Raw genomic sequence first — 7541 nt, forward strand, 5'->3', positions numbered from 1 at the left:
TTTAGCCTTCTCTGCCAAAGAGTGCTGGTGCCTCACCAAACTACAACTCCCAAGATTCCATAGCACTGAGCCATAACAGTTCAAGTGGTGTCAAATTATATTATTTTGATACTGCAGATACACCCAATGCTATCTAATATTGGGTTGCTGTGAGTTTCCTTGGGCTGTGTGGCCATATTCCAAAAGCATTCTCTCCTAGCGTTTGGCCCACATCTATGGCAGGCATCCTCAGAAGTTGTGAGGTCTGTTGGAAACTAGGCAAGTGGGGTTTATATAACTGTGGAATGGCCAGGGTTGGAGAAAGAACTTTTGTCTGCTTGAGGCAAGTGTGAACGTTGCAATTAGCCACCTTGATTAGCACTGAATGGCCTTGCAGATTCAAAGCCTGGCTGATTGCTGCCTGGGGGAATCCTTTGTTGGGATGTGTTAGCTGACCCTGATTGATTTTTGTCTGGAATTCCCCTGGGTTTTTTAGTGTACTGTCCAGATTTTAGAGTTTTTCAATATTCGTAGCCAGGTTTTGTTCATTTTCAAGGTTTCCTCCTTTCTGTTGGAATTGTCCACATGCTTGTGGATTTCAATGGCTTCTCTGTGTAGTCCGAAATGGTTGTTAGAGTGGTCCAGCATTTCTGTGTTCTCAAATCATATGCTGTGTCCAGGTTGGTTCATCTGATGCTCTGCTATGGCTGACTTCTCTGGTTGAATTAGTCCGCAGTGTCTTTCATGTTCCTTGATTCGTGTTTGGGCAATGCTGCGTTTGGTGATCCCTATGTAGACTTGTCCACAGCTGCATGGTATAGGGTAGACTCCTGCAGATATAAAACCTCACTTGCCTAGTTTCTAACAGACTCCTCAACCTCTGAGGATGCCTGCTACAGATGTGAGCGAAACGTCAGGAGAGCATGCTTCTGGACAGGCCCGTAGCCAGGATTTTATTTCGGGTGGGGGGCTGAATTTTTTTCAGGGGGGGGGTTCGGGGGGGGGGCTGAGTGAAAGAGGGTCTAGCCTAGCAAACCCTTTGTATCATTACCCCAATACCCCCATGCATATGGGATATATTGAGTATGGGGATCAGATCATGATATGAATAAACATAACAGTTTAAATAATGCACCAGTAAGGCCTTTTCGCGAACCACCATGAGAATTGGGGGGGGGGGGGGGGGCTGCATGCATACAGCCCGGAAAACTCGAAGCAACACAGCCTTCGACAACACAGTGCCCAAACTTCATATGCATTCAAACAAAGTATTGTACTAATACAAGGGCACCAATTAGCCAAGTTTAAGGACTTAAGAGAACCCTAGGGTTTCAGACCGGAATTACTGAAAACCGACTAGGTTTAAGATCTCTTCGCTTAGGCGGGATCCTGTCCTAACCCTTTTAAAATTCTCGTTAGGTCTCATTCCTGGCTTCTGTTATACTGAGATGCTTTGCCTATTCCTGGAATTAAAGCACAGGTGGGAAAGGACTGCCTATCCTCTATAGCCGGGATTGCCTAGTGCAAGAAACCCAAGCAAGAGTCCTGACAGATTAATACATTTGCCCCGAGCTATAGATGAAATACCTGATGAAATATCTGATGAAATAGACTCCAGTCTAGGAAAACTTCTGAAATAACTTTCCAATGGCTCTTTTAGAATATAAAAAGAACTCTGACCGGAGTTGTAACTACCCCCTTATATATCAATTTTCTGGAAGCAAGTCTGGGCACATGATTGTGCCTGGTGATATATATATATATATATATATATATATATATATATATATCCAGAGTGAAAGAAAAGAGGAAATAGGGAGTGAGCCAGCTCTGTAGCACTATTTGTTCAAATCCTCTCCATTGCAAAAAGTGTGAGATGATGTGTTTTTTTCTTTGCAGTCATCTTAAATAGAAGTGTAAAGTATGAACAATAAGTTGATTTTTAAAAGATTGCTGTCCCTCTTCTTATGTAAGTCAACACAAGAAGGAAGCCTGTACAGAAGGGGAAAGTGGACCTGTTTAGTCCATTCTGAGCAGAAATCACCCAAGTCAAAAAAGAAGCACAATTAAAGCCCTGGCAGACCGTGCAAAAGGAATCTGTGAACCCCACCTCCTCCAAGGTGAACTTAACCACCTAAACTGGGCTCTACAGGCCAATGGATACTCCACCACAGACATCAGAAGAGCGGCAAGACCATGAACAAGCCAAGAGAGTAAAGACAAAGATCCACCCAGAGGAAAAGTGTTCTTACCATATATCAAGGGTAAGATTACACAAGGAAGCTGATGAAGAAACACAACCTACAAAGTATCTGCAGACCCACTAAGAAAATGCAACAAATGCATTTTCTTCAGCAGAGGACAAGAGGGATCCTTTCATCTCTGCAGGAGTCTACGCTGTGGAAAAGTCTACATAGGGACCCCAAAACGCAGCACTGCCCAAACAGGAATCAAGGAACATGAAAGGCACTGGAGGCAAAATCAACCAGAGAAGTCAGCCATGACAGAGCACCTGATGAAATAACCTGAATACAACATATTATTTGAGAACTCAGAAATGCTGGGCCACTCTAACAACCACCATGTCAGACTACACAGAGAAGCCATTGAAATTCACAAGCATGTGGACAATTTCAACAGAAAGAAGGAAACCACGAAAATTAACAAAATCTGGCGACCAGTATTTAAAAATTCTAAAATCAGGACAGTAAATAAGGTGCAACGCTTAAAAAAACAGAGATATACCAGACATGAAACAATGAGGGCCAGTTAACACCTCCCAATAAAAGACCCCCAGGCTGGAAGCAGCCAGGCTTTGAAGCTGCAAGGCCATTCAATGCTAAGTAAGGTGGCTAGTTGCAACATTCACACTTGCCTCAAGCAGAAAAGAGTTATTTCTCCCACCCTGGACAGTTTACAGATATATAAACCTCACTTGCCTAGTTTCCAACAGATCTCACAACCTCTGAGGATGCCTGCCATAGATGTGGGCGAAACGATGCTTCTGGAACATGGCCATACAGCCCTGAAATGTTGCAGTGTATGATGTGGGTCATATTTTGGAAAGGGTGGAAGGCTAAAAACATCCCCCTGTATTCCCAGTTTTATTTTTCAGTCTGTTTCAAAGGCGAGCCATTGTGATTTGACTAAAGAAACGGACCAGAGCTCATAGAGGTGCGAATGATCATTTATAGGCTGCTTTTTGGCAAAAGTAAAAAGGGAAGGAAAGCATTTAAATTAGGATGAAAGAGGTCCAAGACCCACAGCAACTTTTTGTGCCCACGGAAGAATGAGGGAGAGGGAGAGAGAAGGGTTGTGGGTTAGGCCTATAAAAACAACTCCAGTTTGTTATGATTTTAATTTTTTCCCCTCAAAGGACCTAAACCAGGCATGGGCAAACTTTGGCCCTCCAGGTGTTTTGGCCTACCGGCTGTTAGGAATTGTGAGAGTTGAAGTCCAAAGCACCTGGTGGGCCAAAGTTTGCCCATACCTAATCTAAACCCATGTTGGTTTGAACTGCATTTTGTGGTCAGTGTAGACACATACAATGCAGTTTGAACTGCGTTGTATTGCATTATATGGACCCACACGAGGCATGGGCACATTTCGCCCCCCCCCCTCCACAATTCCTAACAGCCGATAGTCCCAAACACCTGGAGGGCCCAATTTTGCCCATGCCTGGTATATATCCATATAATGTTGTTTAAACTACATTGTTTGGCAGTGTGGACCCAGCCTTGGAGGCAGTCAGCAAGAGACTGGAATTGGAGGAGGAATGGGGGAGGAAAACATGAACCAGAAAGCGAATTTGGCTCCGCTTCCCTCTTACATAACAGCCCCTCCCCTCTTGGCGCAGCTCCTTGCGCCTTGCTCCCTCCCCCTCCTGAGATTAAAAATCTGTTTCTTTCAAATCTGTAGCTAATGATTATCTGTTTAGTACAAATCGCAGGAAGCTTGAGGTAAAAAGCGGAGCGACTCTGCCTTAAATGCTCTCCGTGAGAGATCAATACCTAGCAATTAATATTAATGCGTTTCGAACCCTCCTTTCTTTATTTGACGCAGAGGAAAGACATAAATAGGACGGCGGCACTCCCAGGCTGGTTGCAAATGAAGAAAAGGAGGCGAGGGGAGCAAATAGGAGTCCTGTTTGCTTTCTTGGCCACCATAGTGTCGATTCGGAGGCGATTCGGGTCTCTGGGAAAGCGGGGGACACAGCAAAGGATCCAAACGGGAGGAATAAGGTGACAAGGCTATAAAAAAGAGGGAGGAGACAGGCCCCTTCTGGAAGAGCGGCTTTGGGAAGGCAGTCCAGCTTCCAGCGCCAAAGGCTCCTCTGGATGGAGTCCTTACTTGCTCGGCTTTTCGGGCAGCCGGAGCTCCTTACATAACGCCTCCACGAAGCCGAGATTGCAGAGTGGGGGAAGGCACAGGCAGGCTCTATAAACTGCTGCTCTTGCAAATGAGAGCGCGGTATTTTTTTGTTGTTGTTTTTTTCATTTCTGCTCTGCTGTCCAGCCAGTTGCCTAATTCGGAACAGACAGGGCGCTGTATCCCATCCCGATCTCTCCTTGCTTTCGAATAAAACGAAGCATATGTGCTAAGGAAGAAGGCCCAGGACAAAAAACAGCAGCTCTCGTCCCTGGGTGGGCTCGAACCACCAACCTTTCGGTTAACAGCCGAACGCGCTAACCGATTGCGCCACAGAGACACCTGCGAGACAGTCCGCCGGAACGGGGCTTGATCAAACTGTCACTCAGCAGAGCAGTTCCCTGTGCAATTTCCCCTCCAAGTGTTCACATGTCCGGGTTGAAATACTAATATCTACCAAATGCAACGCTGTCCTTTTAGGAACTGTTTTTTTTTTTTGGAAAGGAAAAGCTTGCAGGAAGCCTATTAAAAAGTAAGACTGTAGCCTTAACCACACTTACCTTTTGAGTGTATTCCATTGAGTCAAATGGCACTTCTGAGAAAATGGGCATAGGATTGCACAGTTGTATGAATAAGGTTCTTAAAACAAGGATGGCCAGCTGCAGCTGTTTGGGAAAGGGGGGGGGGCGGTTTTGTGCTCCCTGCACCCTCTGCAGGCCCTGTGGAGTGTCAAGGATGCCAAAACAAACAAACAAACAAACAAAAACAAAAACCCCAGACATGGCCAGAAGTCCAAGTCTGGTTTTGAGAAAACGCTTTTAAACAAATCTTAAACACTGTGGAGTGGCCTTGTGCCTTGTGTAAAGGATGAACCAGCACCCTTTACACAGCTTTCAAGAAAGGGATTTGCCTCCTTTGGGGGTTCACAAGAATGGAAGGGAGGGGAACCTGCAACAGTTTTGGAGAGCTGCACTTTGCCTAGCCCTGCTTTAAGAAGGTGGTAATGCATCTTTCCCAGAAAAAATGCAAACTGATCCACATGTATTCCAAAGCATTGGTTATATTAACAGGTTGTTGTTGTTATTTGATACACAGCAAACAAGATCACTATGCTGCCTTTTCTATTTGATCACATGTGGGACATAAGTGTGTAGGAGAAGTGTCTAGGACTGTGTGATGCATGGGAAAGATTGTTTTTAAGTGCAGGCCAAGGTCTTTAGGTACTGCACCCAGTGTGCCGAGCACCACTGGGGCCACCTTTACTGGCTTGTGCCAGAGTCTTTGCAGTTCTATCTTTAAATCCTATTATTATTATTATTATTATTATTATTATTATTATATGTATTTAAACACTGCTTTATCTCCCCCAAGGGGACTCAGTGGCTTAACATAAAAGCATACAAACGTTAAGACAGGATTAAATATAAACAATATTTTAAAAATTCCCAGTTAAAAACCATTAAAACAAATTCAAAGTTAAAAACCACAGCACACCCTGAAATGATCTTAAACACTTTCAGGTGAACATATTAACTTCATAACTATGGAGATAATTTTTATTATGACATTTAAAAATCCACACAGGATTACATTTCAATTGATGCATAAATTGATGTCTCAGGACCATCTGCCTTCTATCACCTGGTTTTTTCATCACCTGGTGCCTGATATGCATTCTGTTCCCAGTGTGTGTGCAAGCCTTGGATTATATTGGGCAACTTCTTAAGTCACTTAGGATACAGAAATTCAGTTTTTGTAACTCTCATATCTGCCTGTCCTGTGCCTTACAACCTCACAAATCATAAAATTAAAATGGGTAGCTTAATTCTGAACTTAATTAGCTCTGAAATTGTCCATGGGAGGAACATTTTTGTTGATGTTATAACAACACCTCCCTATGTTGTGTTATGTTTAATATCTAGACTGAGGAACCACAAAATCATAAAATTGGGACTCTACAAGCCACCAGGTCCAGCCTCCTGCTCAATGCAAGATCTCCAACTAAAGGTATCCAGAGGAAACCCCAGTCACTTCCCAAAGACAATTGGCCCATTGCTAAATCATTCTGTCAATAAGTTCTAATTTTCAATCAAAATCTACTCTCCTGTCGCTTAAAACCATTAGACCTAGATCTACCCTTTGAGTCAGCAGAGAACAAGGCTTTCTGGACAGCATCCCCACTGTCTCCTTGATCATTCTCTTGCTCCAAATGTAACTGAAAGCTCACTTTCTGTTGTTCATTTCTTGCCTAACAGTTTCAGCTCACCTTGAGCTATATAGCTTTTTACTGTTCCTGCAGGCTTGGGGCCCTTCCAGATAGTGGGAATTCTATGGATCTGATCCCAAATTTTCTGCTTTAAACTGGATTATATGAGTCTGCACTACCAGATAATCTGGGATAAACAGAAAACCTGGGATCAGATCCTGGAATATAGGGCTTGTTTGGAAGGGCCCTTGCACTACACTTCTGTACCTTTTCTTGGGGATTTGTCCTTCCTTCCATACCCTTTCAAAGTGACCCTTTTAAACATACACTTTTTTTCTTTATTTACTTCCTACTTGAGTTGTCATGCAGCCACATTCACTTTTTCAAATGTTTCATAGTTTCTTCTTCCATGAGATTATGATTGTGCTGTTTGCAACATCTTTTTACACTACAACATGGGGAACAAAACAGAGGCCTGAAGAACCCTATAGGCTAATGGCCAGGGGGTCAAACACGAATCTCCCAGCACCACTCCCTGGGTTTGCTTCTCCAGGAAGGAATGGAGCCTTTGTGAAACAATGCCCTCATGACCTCTCCCAGCAAAGGAGGCCCAGAAGGACACCATTGTCAATAGCACTGAAAGCCACTGAGAAGTCTAACAAAACCAAAAGGGACATACTCCCCCAGTCAATTTCTCTGAGTAGTATCTATCAGTTGCAAGCATAGCTGTCTCTAACTCATAGCCAGGCCTCAATCCAGGCTGAAATAAATTTGGATAATCTGTTTCGTTCAGAAACTCCTGGAGATGGGAGGCTAGTACATGCTCCAGTCCATTGCTCAAAAATCATAAGGTGGATTGTGGCTGATAGTGGTCCATTTTAGAGGGATTCAAGGATGGCTTTTTCAACAAAGGCCCCACATTGGTTTCCTTTAGACAAGTGGAATGCATTGACTACCTGCTTCACCCACTGAGCCAGCTTCCCTCTCG

The 7541-nt window shown here is 43.8% G+C and overlaps 1 non-coding gene across 1 annotated transcript; it reads right to left on the reverse strand.

Annotated features, from left to right (window-relative positions):
* Positions 1-4613: 4613 nt before the first annotated feature.
* TRNAN-GUU (transfer RNA asparagine (anticodon GUU)) lies at positions 4614-4687 on the reverse strand. Its single transcript has one exon. It is a non-coding gene; the product is annotated as a tRNA-Asn (tRNA).
* Positions 4688-7541: the final 2854 nt, after the last annotated feature.

This window comes from Anolis sagrei, chromosome 6 (assembly GCF_037176765.1).
Source record: "Anolis sagrei isolate rAnoSag1 chromosome 6, rAnoSag1.mat, whole genome shotgun sequence".
Lineage (NCBI taxonomy): Eukaryota > Metazoa > Chordata > Lepidosauria > Squamata > Dactyloidae > Anolis > Anolis sagrei.